The sequence below is a fragment of the Pan paniscus genome, chromosome 21 (assembly GCF_029289425.2).
Source record: "Pan paniscus chromosome 21, NHGRI_mPanPan1-v2.0_pri, whole genome shotgun sequence".
Lineage (NCBI taxonomy): Eukaryota > Metazoa > Chordata > Mammalia > Primates > Hominidae > Pan > Pan paniscus.
The window spans coordinates 13,527,771-13,544,692 of record NC_073270.2 but is presented as its reverse complement, the minus strand read 5'-3'; the positions used below and the strand labels follow the sequence as shown (position 1 = coordinate 13,544,692).

Below are 16,922 nucleotides of genomic sequence, written 5' to 3'. Positions count from 1 at the left end.
TAGAAATTTGTTCCTTTTTAACTTTAAAAATATGCGTAATAATTTCAAGTTCACAGAAAACTTACAAGAATAGTACAAAAACTTTCATGCACTCTTTACCTATATTCATTGACTTTTACCATTTTGCTATACTAGTCTATTTTTCTTGTCTGAACTATTACATGGTAGGTTGAGGACAACATGCTTTTTTATTTCTTGATGCTTTAATACATATTTCCTAAAATCAAAGACAATTTCTCACATAAAACTAAACAGTTATCTAAATGAGGATATTTAACATTAAATTTAACACTTCCACATAATCTGCAGTCCATAATCCAGTTTCAATAATTGTCCCAGTAATATCTTTCATGAAAAAAATTTAAAAGTTTGAACCTAACTCATCATCATATACCATCTTCAGATGTTATTTATTTTTAGAGCTTAATCTGTGATAGCTGCTCAGCTTTTCTTTGTCTTTTGTAACTATGACATATTTTTAAAATACAGGCAAATATTATTTCTTTGGTTGGTTGGCTGGCTGGTTGGTTATTGATTATATGGCATGTTTCATGGCTATGACTGCAGCTCCCAAGGGACTTAAAGAGAAAGAAATTCAGCACAAAAAGCAGATCGAAAATTGGAGCAGATAAAACGTCCTAGATGTCTTGAAATATCATGGAATTATATAAAAATGCAAGTTCCAGTGAGAAAGTTAACATCTAATGTGAAGATTCTCTCAACAAAATATGGGATGTTTTAATCCATTGCTGTCTCCTCCAAAGGGGTCACCATCTCTTTTCCTAGACAAACTGGCATTCTCATCCTATTGCCTTTTGACAGGAGTTAAATTAACTTGTGTCTCCATGAATCTCATTGCTCAAAACACACCTCTCAACAGTCATGAAATATGAGTATCTCCAATGCAACCAGCTGCTATCTTATTTATAGAGTAGTTGATAGCTCTCCTCCCTCCCAGCTCATGTGAAAGTATAAGGTACATGGTATATTATTATTCAAATGCATTCCTTGTTTTTGCTCATTTTCTTATTTGCTTGTTTGTTGTTTTTTTAATGCCAAATAGTTCTGCTTTCTATAATTAGTAGTTATCAATATTAAATTACTATTAACAGTTATCAACCTGGCTTTAACTTCAGGTAAGAGCAAAGGCATTATGGGACATAAACAAGGTCACAAAATAAAATGCAGATACTCTAAATTGAAGTGTTTCAACAAGATTTCATCAATAGCTGTAAAATGTCCTGTCCTGTTGTAGGCGTTGGGATTCCAAAATTAACCAAGCAGATATACCTCCTGCTCTCTGGAAGTTTACAGTTGAGTGAGAGAGAAGGAAAATTAATTATGCAATTATAATGGATAAGAAAAACTATTAGGGAAGTACATCATGATGCTGAGGTACACAGGAGGATATGCTATCTAGATCTCAGAGCAAGGAAGTCTTTTCAGAGGAAGAAGTTTCTTCAAAGCTGGGACCATGAAGATAAAGAGAAGATAGCCAAACCAGGACTGGTAAGGGGAAGAGTGGTTCAGGCAGAAATTATGGTCTGTATAAAATCCCAGAGGAGAAATAGAGATAGAAAAATGATAGGAAATGAAAGGCTGGTGATGTATCAGTCAGCTGTAAGAATGCTGTGTAACAAGTCACCTGAAAGTTCAGTGATTTCCTACCATAAGCATTTATTCTTTCATTCATAGGTTGGCTGATCTACAATGAGCTCAGAAGGATGTCTCAGATTTAGACTGTCATTCTTCTAGGTCTAGGTCCAAATGTGGATTGCAGTCAGGCATTATTCCATGTGTTTATTTTAGGGACCATGCTGAAATTACCCAGCAGTTACTGGCAGCAATCACTCAGACATGTTCTTCTCATGACAGGTCATTGTGTCTAAGCCCAAAGCCATGAGATGGAGGAATACACTCTTCCCTCGTTGAGGAGGTATGTGTGAATATTTACTCAACATAAACCTAGACTATCACATATGATACAACTGGATTATGGAATATAAAGAACTGGAGAGGTAAGCAGTGGCAATGCCAGCCATACACAGAGTTCAGACTTTATCCACAAATGGTTTTTAACTAAGGAGAGAGACAGAGAGAGATAATCATATTTGCATTGTAATGTGACCATGTTGGTTGCAGTTAGGAGACTAGACTAATACAGGACTACAGTGAAGCTGGGGAAACTGTAAGAAAGATATTATGAGGACACATTCATCTTTGAAATCATCTCAGATAAACTAAGAAAAATAAACTAGCGAGACATTCAAGTCTACATTAGTGGTTATTTTTTACATCATCAGTCTAACAGGTCAAAACAAAAACCAGGATTAGCAGAGGGTTCAAAGGCCATAAACATTGGATTGTAATTGGTGGTGGAAATTGTACTGAATTTACCTTGAATACTCTCATTTTAACTATTTTATTGGTTGTTTTATAGATATTAGCTTGCTTTATAGTACTCTTGCTGTATTATTTTAGGGTTGGGCTCTAAGAATTGTGTCTTATAGGATATTACTACTCAAAGTATGGTCCATGGATGAGAAATATCGGCATCACTTAGGTGCTTAGAGGTCTGTCAAAAATTCAGAATATTGGATGCTAAAATAGACCTATGAAATTAGAAACTACTAGCATTTTAATGTTACCCAATTTAGATAGAGAACAACTAAATTAAGTTTCCAAATATCTAACTAACCTGTCTCAATTCCATTCATGAAAAACTGATTCCTATGCACAATGGAGTCTAAACATCACTGTTATAGAATATTTAAAGAGGGACTACAAATCAGAAAAAAAGCCATCTTCACAGTCATTCAGTCAAAGCCCGACATTCATAAGATGTTATTGTCAGCAAAATGGTGCATGCAAAGATGTATTCTTCCAGACCTCTCACATCTAAGGAGCTTGCAATCTTGCTGGCTGAAAGTCACATAAAAGTTTCATACCTAAATATTGTGATGTATGTTAAGAGTGTTAATATAAAGTGTTAGATCGTTAGCAACAATCAGTATTGCCTTTGGGTTAGAAAACTTAGTTGAAGGTATGATATGCAGAATAGACTTTGAAGTATTGCTGGGATTCTGAGAGGCAGTTATGAAAGGAGAAGACATTCCAGGAGGCAGTTAAATGCAGAGAGTTGAGAAAAGGCAGGTGTATTAGTCCATCTTTACTCTGCTGATAAAAACATATCAGAGGCTGGGGAGAAAAAGAGGCTTAATTAGATTTAAAGTTCCACGTGGCTGGGGAGGCCTGAGAATCATGGCGGGAGGTGAAAGGCACTTCTTACATGGTGGCAGCAAGAGAAAATAAGGAAGATGCAAAAGTGGAAACCCCTGATAAAATCATCAGATCTTGTGGGACTTATTCACTACCATGAGAACAGTATGGGGGAAGCTGCTCCTATGATTCAAATTGTCTCCCATTGGGTCCCTCCCACAACACATGGGAATTATAGGAGTACAATTCAAGATGAGATTTGGGTGGAGACACAGAGCCAAACCATTATCAGCAGAGCATATAAACAAACAATGGCCGGGCTCGGCCTGTAATCCCTGTAATCACACCTGTAATCCCAGCACTTTGGGAGGCCAAGGTGGGTGGATCATTTGAGGTCAGGAGTTCTAGGCCAGCCGGGCCAACATGGTGAAACCCCATCTCTACTAAAAATACAAAAATTAGCTGAGTGTGGTGGTGGAATCCTGTAATCCCAGCTACTTAGGAGGCTGAGGCAGGTGAATCGCTTGAACCTGGAAGGCAGAGGCTGCAGTGAGCCAAGATCATGTCACTGCACTCCAGCCAGGGCAACAAGAGTGAAACTCTGTCTCAAAAACAACGACAACAACAAAATGCAACAATAAGGCTCCAAGAGAAGTTTAATCGATCAACCAAACGTGAAAGAAAGCAGAAGTTGGAGTATGCTTTGGAAACAGCTGGTTTAAAGTGGTACACAAAGGAAGCTGAAGTTAAAATTAAAGATACAAAGAGAAAGTAGGTGGTTTGAGTTAGGGAAAACGGTGGGATTCTACAGAGAGTACTGGTCAAGAACACATTGTCTGGAGCCAAAAGATCAAGGGTGAACTTTCCACTCTGCTCCTTAGTAGCAATGTGACCTTTGGCAAGTCATTTAATTCTTTCTAAGCCTGGGGTTTTCTCATTAGTAAGAAAGGAAGAGATTATACAAATCTTGCCATAGTTTTGTACAAAAATAGCTCCCAGAAAATCTTACCTCCTGCTTTCCATTTCCAAGTTGACTCTCCTATAAGTCATGAAACTTATGAATTTGAAGCAAGCAGAAGCCTGCTAAGTTCTTGTGCACCGAGGCTTTTCTTTTGGAATGCCGTCTTGAGACCACCATGATATGGAGAAACTCCCCGGGAAGGAGCCCAGGTGAAAAGCCATGTGGAGAGAGAGGTCCAGCCATTCCAGGCTTTGCAGATAAGTTCAAACCCTGGCCAATTAGCCAGCTTAATGCAGCATATGAGGGAGCCCAGGTAAGGCCATCAGAAACACCACCCAGACAACAGACAGAATTACAGCAATGAATGAATCCTTATTGTTTTAAACTACTTAAGTGCTCAAATGTTTTGTTACATGGCAATAGATAACTGGAACATATCTCATGGATTGTTACATGCATCACCTCATTTCATCTTCATGATATTCTGATGAGATATGTACTTACTCATAGGGAGAACTAAATAAACATTAGATACTATTTTTTAAACTTGAAGACCGACCTCATAAAATACGGAAACATAACATGTAAACTTTATATGCTAGCCTACAATTTGTCTTGTCTTTCTTCCTCCTTTCTAATTTGAAAATATATCTTTTGGGGATTTTTTCCTTGTCAGCATACAAAGCTCTACTTCATTCTTTGTAATTATCTAGTATTCTATTGAATGGATATTTCATAATTTATATAGCCATTCCCCTTCTTATCGGCTTTATATTGCTTCTCATTTTTTAAAAGATTACAGACAATTTTGTAATGAGCATATTTACACATATATTTCAGTGCACATTTGTGAGTGTGTTTGTAAGATAAATTCCTAGAAGTAAAATTTCTGGTTTAAGGTGTATGCACATTTTATTTTGTGGTAGATTTTTAATCATTACTTTGATATCCAATGAAGTTGCAGAAATTCATACTCTCATCAAGAGCATATGAGACTGCCTGGTTCCCTTAACAAATTGTTAATAATACTATAAATTATTAAATATTAGTATGGCTTCTAATTTGGTGGGTTAAAAATTCTCATTTTTGTTTTAATGTGCCTCTACTTAATAGGACTGATGTTGAACAGCTTTTTGCTGGTCTATAGACTATTTGTAGTTCTGTTTTTTTGTCTTATCTGTTGTACATTTTTCTGTTGTGGTTCTAGCCTTATATTATTGATTTGCAAGAGTACTTTTAAAAATTATTTTAAGTTCTGGGATACATGTACCGAGCCTGCAGGTTTGTTACATAGGTATACATACGCCATGGTGGTTTGCTGCACCTATCAACCCATCATCTAGGTTTTAAGCCCCGCATGCATTAGGTATTTGTCCTAATGCTATCCCTCCCCTAGTCCCCCACCCCCGACAGTCTCCAATGTGTGTTGTTCCCCTCCCTGTGTCCATGTGTTTTCACTGCTCAACTCCCAATATGAGTAAGAACATGCAGTATTTGGTTTTCTGTTCCTGTGTTAGTTTGCTGGGAATGATGGTTTCCAGCTTCATCCATGTCCCTGCAAAGGACATGAACTCATCCTTTTTTATGGCTGTGTAGTATTCTATGGTGTATATGTGCCACATTTTCTTTATCCAGTCTATCATTCATGGGCATTTGGGTAGGTTCCAAGTCTTTGTTATTGTAAACAGTGCTGCATGTGTCTTCAAAGTAGAATGATTTATAATACTTTGGGTATATACTTTATATATTAAGGGAAATTACTCTTTGTTCTTACATGCTAAGAATATTTTTTCCAGGTTTATCATTTTTTGACCTTTGTTTATAATATGCCATTGTTGCCACACTGAACTTTGCATTTTGTATAGTCAAATGCATCAGTCTTTCATATTTTCTTTGGGTGGTTTTACAGTTTAGCTTTATTTAAGTGCTCAAATCTTTGTTGCATCTGAGTTTTTAAATTATTTTTATATTTTTATAGATTCAAGAAGTACAAAGGCATTATATTGCATAGTGATGAAGTCTGGGCTTTTAATGCACCCATCACCCAAATAGGATACATTTTATCCAGTAGGTACATTTTTAACCCTCACCCTACTCCCACCCATCTGCATTATTTTTCAGTGCAGCAATTTAGATAAAGATCCTCTACATTATATCCAAATATCAAGCTAATATTGTCTCAATTCCATAAACTAAAATATCTATAATTCACAATGATTTGAAATCTCATTCTTATGAAATAGTGAATTCAAACTCATTTGTGAGCCCTTTTCTCTTTCATTCACCCTGTTTTTGTGCATGCCCCTGTACCAAAATGATTTCATTATTGTAGCATTATGGAGACCAGTAGACCTAGGCTACTGAATTGCTCATATAAATAGATGAGAATATATCATTTACATATATTTATATTTTCATAAGAAGTTTAGACTAGTCCACTCTAAAGAAAGTACATTTTTATAGGGATTTACAGGTCAATTTTGGAGTGACACCGTAAAGTAGGGAACCGTCCACACCACAACATGTACGTCTTCTCCATGTCCCCTAGGGCATGTTTTAAACATCCTCAGTAGTGGCCAGTATTGATCCCCTGAAGATACATTTGCATTTTGGAAATGGCAAAAGTCCTTCACAGCCAAGCAAGCTTAATAATTATGGGTAACTTGAGTAATCCCTTTATGATCAAAACCAATATTGAGGCTGAATAACACTGCTATTCTAGAAAACTAGTTCTCTAAAACATGCATAAAAGAGGGCTAATGGAAGAGAAAACAGCTCACAAATGAGTTCGAATTTAGTATTTCATAAGAATGAGATTTTAAATCAGACAGTTTTTCAAAAGATATATCCTAAATATGTTTGATTAACTCCCTTGCAATGGAGTAGACCTATAGCCTCTCAAGGTAATTATATTGAACTGATAACACTCAGTTGCACATGCATATCTTAGTATATTTATTTAACCATCATCAAAATAATGCAACCTAATGAAAAATGCAACCAAATGAAAAATGCAACCTAATGAAAAATGCTCAATATTTTAAATACAATTGAGCACAAATTCTACATTCACCACGATTACATTCATTTAAAAATTACCATGCTTTTGACAAAAATGCAAAAAGAAACCTCTGATAAAATTGAGAGATTTAGAGAGATGTACTTTTTTTCTTTAAAATTGAGTTAATGCTGCTATAAGTGTTTCTGCTACAGTGTTTCTCTAATAAAACTAATTAAGAGCTTAATTACTTTGTAGCCATATCTCCTAAAGAAGAACCTTATGAGAAATACAAAGTACAGATGTGAAGAGGATGCTTTTCTGCCCAACATGTAGAGTTGCACCATAGAGTAAAAGCTCATAAACATAAACCATAGTCTGATGGTCTGTCTTCAGACCTCAAGCTCTGTTGTGTTACCTGGGGCTGATGTGACTCTCAAGATTTCTTATCTGTAAAATGAGATCATTAGAATCGCTTCATGGGCTAATTTAGAACCTTGCTCATCAAAGTGCGGTCCTTGGGCCAGCAGTGTCAGCATCATCTGGAGCTTGTTAGAAAAGCAGAACTTCAAGCCCAAGACCTCCAGAATAGCAATATCTGAGGGTAAAATCCAGCAATCTATGCTTTCACAACCTCTCCAGGTAGCTCTTATGCATGCTGAGGTTCGAACAGTGCTGATTAGAGAACTAAATGAATCAGATATAATTACAAACACTGCTTTCCATGAGTTCATTATCATTAGGTAAATCAGCTACGGTGAAAGTTAACCATGTGTATTGGAGGCCTGGGAATAATCAATTTTCTCTTAATTTTGGAAATTTGTTTCTTCTGTTTTTTAATCTTAGCATTATTTTGTCTTAGACAAGAAATTTAAATGTTTAATAGAGAAATATACTTCCTTATAATTTTATAAATATATGTTGACTTCTACCTATGTCCTGGGCCTTGCATTATATGCTGGGGTTCAGTAATCAAGATTGTAAGGGAGAAAAAGTGATATCTTTTATTTACCCATTGCAAGGTTCATGGCTGACACTTCCATAACAAGAGACAGAGTAACAGGAGAAAAGACAAATTTACTTAACAATGTTCGATGTGACATGGGAGTCTTCAGAAATGAAGACCCAAAGACCCAGGGAAAACGATGTATTTTTATATGAAGTCTGATGAAATAAGTGATGGTTGTGGGGAAATGTCATTGGACACAAGGGGTGTGATCTAATGGTAATAAACTGTGGGATACTTTAGCAAGGTCTATATGTTCATATGCTTGTCTGTATCTCTGCATGGCGTTCCTTCCCACGAAGAACAGGACACCTGTCACAAGAGGATCTTCAGGGGCACATGGAGGAGGCCAGACAGTGACCTTCCTAGGTTGTATGGCTTGGTTCTCTGGGGAAAGGGGTTCTAGTTTTTATACCCAAAAGGGGGAGAAGGAGGACAGGAGAAAGTAGAGTGGAAGAAGGGCAGAGAGATCTTTTGTTTCTGAAACCCTCACAATCTCCTTCAGCTCAAAAATACGCAGCATGCCAAGGCACCATGCCTCGAGGTATCATGTTTGGAACCCAGATTACATATCCTCTGCCTTCAGAGAGCTTATAGGCCAACATGAAAGACAGGCAACAAACCAATAATAACAGATGTAGAGAGGCCTATCAAAGAAACACCGCTAGTTGTTATGAAAATATCTGACTTGGGTCTCCTACCTTTCAGTCAGAGGGTAGACATTCAAGAATCCATAACCCCCTGCACTTCATTTGCATTTGGGACATATATGTTCATATTTTCATTGTTCTGGAGAGAACATTTCAAAGGTTTCCTTGAAACTCAAACATGTTAAGACCTCTGCTAAAATCAACATTATTGGCCAGTTTATTATCCTGGTGTTTTGAATCCATTGTCTGGGTAAGATTTCTTTCCCCGCACCACTCTCTCACAAGAGTGCTTGTTTTGGCTTGAATTACCCAGGTATAGATTCAGGAGTGTCTCATCCACAGCATGGAGATATCCCTTCTTCCTTCTTCTATAAAAAATTGAAAGCAAATTGTCTCCAGATATAGGCTTGATCAGGTGCGTGGCTGCACTGCTTAATTATAAGATGTGGTTGTAGATGAAATGTCCTAAGATGAGCTCTCTTAAAAGGACCTTCCCTGACATTTGTTCATCATTTAATTCACTGTTCTTGGAGATGAACAAGCAGTTCTGGTGATGTAGACTTAAAAGCCTCCAAGTTGATTAAAAGCTGTGCTTAAATCTGGACCAATTAATAAAAAGCCCCACAGGGTTAATGTTAAGGGTGGCTGTTATTACGTTTTTCATCTTCATTTCAGGGTTTCTGCAAGTGGATTAATCAGCGCTGTGTATTCATTCTACCACCAGAGCAACAATTCATTTTAATTATTATGTTACGAATACCAGCGACATTCAATAGACCTTGCAGAGAAATGTGTATGAGTTTGGGCAAATATCCACTGTAGCACACCAGACAGATCAGATAATAATAGCAGCTGCAGGTTCTGGAACATCACAGAGTCCCTCCATGATACCCACTGAATTGGAATGTCAACCTGGTGATGTAGTTTATCCTTATCACCTAAAAAATTCTACAGTAATGGCAAATATAGCACATGTGTTTAAAAATCAGTATTCATATCACCTTTTATACAGTCCAAATAGCTTTAATAGTGAATGTCCAAGAGCCTTTATATTAATTGCTAAATGCCGATAGTAAGAAAGTAAATGAAATTTAACCCCAACCCTCCCTAGGTGCTGTGGGATATTTAATAATCCTAAGCCAATTAAAAATAGGCACAAAACCTTTATTTTTTATTTTCTCACTAATAAACTACTGTCTCAATGGGCCTCAGTTTACCACAATTGATTCTGAGTTAGGCAAGTTTTAAATCAAAGCCTCAGTTGGTGGTTTGGTCAGCCTCTTGGTTGAACAAAGGGTCATTTCCATTTTTATCACGTCCCCTCCACACTTCAAATGAAAGAAACGAGCAGTGGGCTTTGCAGTTTGTGTGGCCAGGATATACCTGGCTGCCCCCAGGTGGTCCCAGCCATGGGTCCTGCATGGTCACACCCATGCTCCCCCCTAGCTCCCCGGCCATTCTCACAACTTCAGCTTCTGGTAATTTTATGACAGAGTGAATAAGGGAGAGGCACTATTTCTATTTTTTAATGTCCTGTGTTGGACATTAACTAGCATCATTTCTCCATCTCCCCCTGGAAACCCACTACTGTCTCCCTACTCATGGATATATTTGGGATTGTAGCAAGATGGAAACCAAGCCAGCATGCTGCCTCCCTGCCGCGGACACTGCCAGTCCTCTTTCTCTGGGGAAAACTCCTTGCTGCTGCTGCTTCCTTTTCTCCCCCACCTGTTCTGAAAGGAACACAAATGTCCTGAGTCCTCTAGTGATGGGAAGAGAATTGCAACTAGGCTGGTGCCTGTTCTTTGAGGAAGACAGCTGCCTTCCCGCCTGGCTTCAGCACCTGTCCCCAGTACACTGGTCTGTCGAGTTGGGCCAGAGGCAGCTTCACATTTACAAGAATTACCAAGACTGTGCCATCAAGAGAAACAGGGAAGACCTACGGCATGTTTATTCACAGTTGGTTGAGAAACATCACAGATGAATGTGACTGTTATTAGAACTATCCTCATTAATAGCAATTGACAAGCAGTACCATTAGCAGTACACAAGGCACAAGATAATTGAAAAGTACATCTTTTTAAATAGATTTTTTTTTTCCCTCAAGCCCGTTGTTACTCTGGAAATTGCAATGGGCAACTTCTTTTTCAGGCAATTTCCCTCCATTACCCAGAGCAGGTGTAGCCTAAAAGAAAACAGTCACAGACTCGTTCGCAGCAATAGGATAAAAACTAAAAAATTAGAAGCCTGGCTCACCCACCAGTAAAGACACTTCCAGTTCACCTGTTACATGGCTTAGCTGAGATGCTCAGTTGACAGTCATGATGTGGAACTGCCATTCTTTCCTCCTTGGTCAAACCTCTAGAAAGAGAACATAAGAGAAGTTAAAAAACAAACAAACAAACAAAAAAACAAAAAACAAAAACAGGCTGCAGAAGGCAGGTGGAGTGAATCTGTATTAAACTGTTGTGTGAGAACTGCCATAGGAAATAGGACTCTCTTCTCTCTCTGACCTTCTTTCTCTCCCTCTTTCTCTCCCTTCCCCCCCACCCCTCCGCCCCTCTTCCTTTCCTTTCTTCATGACTTGTGGCACTGAGGAAACATATGGATTACACATCCATCCTACTCTCAGTAGTTAGAAATTGTTGAGTGTACATAAGACACACTGTGCATTTTGCCAGTTTAACATCTATAAACTGTAACGTTAGCCTTCTGGCAGTGCATACCCCAGATTTACAGCAGGTCTGGCTTCCTTCTACCCTGCCAGACTCTCATGGTTTCAGTCACATGTGAGCTGCAGGAAAACTGGGTCATTTAGTTAAGAGTGAAGGATGAGCAGGGGAGACTGTCCAGGTGTGTGGACCTGTGCATCTAAAATGACTTTCTATAAATATAAATTAAGATATGGTCTGGTTAAAGAATCTGTTCTAATGTGTGATTGTTTCCATCAAAAGACCTACAAAAGTATAAATAACCCATGACTAGAGATAAAACAAATCACTTTTATGAAAATAACACAGTACTAATTTAGAGAACTAACCTAAGTGCCCATCAACTAATCAGGGGAGGAAGAAAATGTGTTCTAGATACACCATGGAATACTACTCAGCCACTAAAAGGGATAAAATAATGTCTTTTGCAGCAACTTGGATGCAGCTAGAGACCATTATTCTAAGTGAAATAACGTAGGAGTGGAAAACCAAAAACAGTCTGTTCTCACAAGTGGGAGCTAAGCTACAAATATAAAAAAGCATACAGAGTGATATAATGGACTGTACAGACTCAGAGGGGGGAGTGTGGGAGGGAGGCCGGGGATAAAATAAATGACACATTAGGTGCAATATACCCTACCTGGATGATGGATGCACAAAAATCTTAGAATTCACCATTGCATAATTCACCCGTGTGACAAAACACCACTTCTACCCCAAAAGTTATTGAAATTATATATATACATGTATATAAATATATATACACATACATGTCTATACACTCTTAAATATATACAGAAAGAGAGCACAGTTATCCAAGATTTGGAATGTTGTGAGAATTTTGGGACAGGAGATTATGTAGCTTTATACTAATAGTAGCTATAGCCTGAAAGATTATTTGATTGCAGAGGTACCGAAAGGTTTCCTGACCCCAGAGAGCTCCAGAGAGCTCTCCCCTGCACCTCATGTCCTGCTCATCTCCTCCTTTGGTGGAAGCCTTTAAATCTCTAGAAAGTATCAGGTAAGGATAATGAATGTCTTGGGAAGGGAAACCTCCTAGGCAGTGGGTGATGCACATGGGTTGGTATTCCAGTTATCAGGCACAGAGCAAGGTCCCTGGAGGAAATAGACAGATGTGTTTGAAGGAGTGTTTGCAAGGGTGATGGGAGGCTCAAATGGACTCTCTGTGAGAAAGCCCTGGGTGGTCAAGAGAGAGTGGGAGTACCAATGGAGGCCACACTGTAGCAGCTTCTCCCTTCAGATTCAATTACATGACCCCAGTGCCCAACCTCCACTTACCATTTATTGTCTCTGTCTACCCTGCCCAGTGTCTCCCAGAAATACACTGATAAATAGCTTCATATGTAATGTGCCCCATGTCTCAATTTCACAGCCTTTTTGCTTTCCTTTCTATTTAAAATATAAACTGAAATTAAATACTTCTCCCAAAGAACTCAAAGCTGTAATAGGATGTAGTACTAAGAAGTGGCAAAGCAATCATCATGGAGATTGAATCATCCGGAGCAGCATGGCCACATCCTCCATGAACCTTGAGTAATCACAGCACATACTTAGGAGTTGGGAATAACACTGTCCTTTTCCACGTTTAGATTTTACTGAAGGGCAGAAAGCTCTGGTGTACCTTCCATTTGAGTTTAGCACAGACAGCATACATACAGATGCTCCTTGACTTATGATGGGGTCAAGTCCTGATAAAGCCATCATAAATTTAAAAATATCCTAAGTCAAAAATGCATCAAAAACATCTAACCCACCATACATTATAGCTTAGCTTAGCCTACTTTAAATGTGCTCCGAACACTTACGTTAGCCTGTAATTGGGCAAATCATCTGGCAACACAGTGCGCTGTAGAGTGCTGGTTGTTTGCTTTGTAATTACATGGCTGACTGGGAGCTGTGGCTTGCTGCCACTGCCCAGCATCAGGAGTGAGTATCCTACCCCATATTGCTAGCCTGGGACAAGAGCAAAAATCAAAATTCAAGTACAATAGATGTATAACAGTTTTGCACCATCATAAAGTTGAAAAATCATAAGTCAAACCATCCTAACTTTGGGACTGTCTGTATAATACCATATAAATATAGTATAAAGAGGCCTGAATGCAAAGCCAGAAGATTTGAGCCACAGTTTTGATGCCACCACTTTGTAGTTTTGTGACTTTGGGGAAGGCAACTAACTTCTTGAATAATTGAGTCTTCACATATTTAAGCCAGATTTAATAATATAGGGCTCACAATGCTGCATTAAGACTCTACAGACATTAAGTGATTTGGAGACATTGTGGAAGCAACAATTATAATTATTCCTCTTCTTGATTCAGTCCTGAATGAGGTTGGGTAAGCCCTGTGTGGGACACTCATTGCTCTGCCCATATGGCTGTGCTCTTATAGACTCAGGGCATGCCAGTCCCACTACCACCCCCAGCACTTACACTTCCTTGCCTGAGGTCTTTTTCTGGCTGCTGGAGCCTCCCTTCACACCCATGTAGCATGCAGGACATGCTGGAAAGTGAGGCACCCATTTTCACCAGAGCAGCCTTCAATTAATGACGAATGGAATTTGCTATGTAAATTTACCAGGTCCCTCATGCCTTAGGTGGGATAGCCCTGGGGTCCCTATCCATACATGTTATCAGTGTTCTCTGGGGGTATTAAGTTCCAGTCACCCATAGTGTAACTTGATTGATAGCTTAGCTTTTGTTGACATCCCCACTTCACTATCTCACCTAAAATTCTGCAATGGGCCACAGCGAGGAAGGGAAATGGTTCCATTTTGACAGCTGCAGTACCTCTTCAGATCCTTGAAAGACCATTCAATCATTACATTTGTCAATACATACTCTGTCCTTTAATACTTATCTTTAGTCCATTTTCTGTTGCTTATAATACCTGGAACTGGGCAGTTTGTACAGAAAAAGAATTTATTTCTTACAGTTACGAAGGCTGAGAATTCCAAGGTTGAGGGGGCCCATCTGGTGAAAGGCTTCTTGCTGGGGGAGACTGCAGCATCCAGAGACAGCGCAGGACATCACATGCCAAGGGGTGTGATGCTAGCTCAGGCCTCTCTTCCTCTTCTTATAAAGCCACCAGTTCCACTCCCATTAGAGCAATTAGTGGATAACTCACTAATCATCCATTAACTCATTAATCTATTAATCCATAAATGAGTTAATCCATTATGGGGGCAAAACACTCATGATCTAATCACCTCTTAAAGGCCCCACCTCTCAGTATTGCCACATTGGAAATTAAGTTTCAACATGAGTTGTGGGGGAAACATTCAAATCATAGCAATATTTAACTTAACCAACCTAAGCAGTTTTGCTTGATAAACAACACTCATGCTGTTGCCTTCTTATCTACGAATCTCTTAGTACTTGTGTAAGATGTCCACACAAAATTATTCTTTTTTTTTTTTTCAAAGGGTGTTGAGCAGCTGGTAGCAGGTGATGGAGAGAGATTGAATGGAGAATCAAAAGGCCGGGGTGTTAAGCGCAGAGAATCTTTTTTTTTTTTTTTTTACAAGAAAACTTTAATAACAGCACCTCTGTACAGAGAGCTGTACAATCTTCCTCTGTAACTACCAAAACTGATGTGTTTAAGGTGTTTTTTCTGCATCCTTGAGGAGCACAGGAAAGTCAGGACCCTGGGGTCTCCAATGCCTTTTATGGAGATAATATACAGTTAAAAAATAGTCCAGGGTAGCCTTGAAGGAAAAAATCTTGGGCAGTAGATAACAGACAGGTTTAATGTTCATGAGGAGAGGGGTAGAGAAAAGTTGCTAATCAAACTGCATGGTTCTCGAGAAAGCTCCGATCATCTTTGCCTTGAATCTTTATTTTGTGGGTATCAGGAGTCTTCTCAGCAGCAATATTGGACACTCCATTAAGGCAGAGGAAAAAAAAGATTTCTATTTGTTATGTATATCCATCCAATTATATTAGTTTCTTTCCATCCACCCATCTATTCATCCATCCATCCATCCATCCATCCATCCATCCATCCATCATGCCTTCTAGCCCTCCTTCCAACCCTTCTTTCATCCATTTTTATCCCTCCTTTAACTCCTCCCTCCATGCTGCTTTCTAGTCGACCTTCCATGCCTTTTTCCAGTACTCCTTTCCTCCTTTCTTTCATTCTTTTTTTGATCACCTTTTAAAATCCCTACTTTCATCCATTCATCCAGCCCACTATGTTCTTCCCTTTTCTCATTCATTAATATTCTTAATAGTGGCACTGGGGCACAATAGTTAAGTTTCACACTCTGGAGTCAGGCTACCTGGGTTCACATCCATTTTCATTAGTCATTAGATGTGTGCCCTCAGGCAATTTACTTAAAGTTCCTAACTTGAGGTTCCTAGTTTCTTTGTCTATAAACTGGAGTTAAAAATAACCCCTACTATATGGCTTATTTTGAGAATTAATGTACATATTATACATACAGTAGAGACTGACTTGTATTAAGTGCTCTGTAAATAGTCATTGTTATTGTAAGTATACTTCTGGTATTGAGTTTCTGCAAAGATAAATTTTTAAGACATAGCCCTTGCTTATAAGGGAATCCTATGCCTGGAGAAAGGTAATACAGCATCAAAAGATGAGCAAGTAATTCACTTCTCAAGAGGAAGATTAGCTCACTGTGTTCATTTCCTAAAGTGTATAATTCTGCATTATTGCCTCTGACAAATGGTGAAATATTTGAGGGCCCTGTGTTTCCAAAGCTCTGCTACTCTCTTACAACTCCCGACCTTTACCCTGTTTCAGTTATTTTCTATCAAGTGTGTTCATCTGAAGCTTGATTTGCACACTGAGTTTCTTGCCAGCCTCCTGCAATACAATTTAACCTGAGAGGCAATATAATATTCTTGTTGGGCATAGCAGCAGCTCAATAGAATAGATTGGGAACTCTCGCCAATGGGAATATGATTTAGGTCCCCTTGTTATGAGGAAAGCTCTGCATGCTCTTTCAGCTCTGTTGAGATGAGGCCTTTCAAACAGCAACTGTGATTCTGATATACTCGGCCTAACTCTTTTTTTTTGTATTTCTAGTCCCTCACTACTCTTTTTATTTAAAGCTCAAAGACTTTAATACCCAGATAATTTTAAATGAATACTTAAGAATTGTCAGACCTAGTTTGAAAAATTAAGCAAAGAATAACTTAAAGTTTACTTTGGGGGTCTACTGAAACTCCTACCAGGGCATTTGAATAAACCTGCCTAGTCTCCTATGTCTCAGAAGCAGAACTTTACAAACTTGTCTCTACAGACACACCGAGATCCAACATTTCCATGATCAGTCAGAAAACAAAGATTTATAACCCTCAGCTGGTACCTATAATTTGATGTGATTTCAAGT

General features: G+C 38.6%; 1 long non-coding RNA gene across 1 annotated transcript in view; it reads right to left on the bottom strand.

The window, feature by feature from the left end:
• Positions 1-16,922, bottom strand: part of LOC103784790 (uncharacterized) — a 590,306-nt gene that overhangs the window by 101,822 nt on the left and 471,562 nt on the right. Inside the window, exon 5 of the long non-coding RNA XR_008622252.2 lies at positions 11,095-11,195. This is a non-coding gene — a long non-coding RNA (uncharacterized LOC103784790). The remainder of the gene's footprint in view (positions 1-11,094; positions 11,196-16,922) is intronic.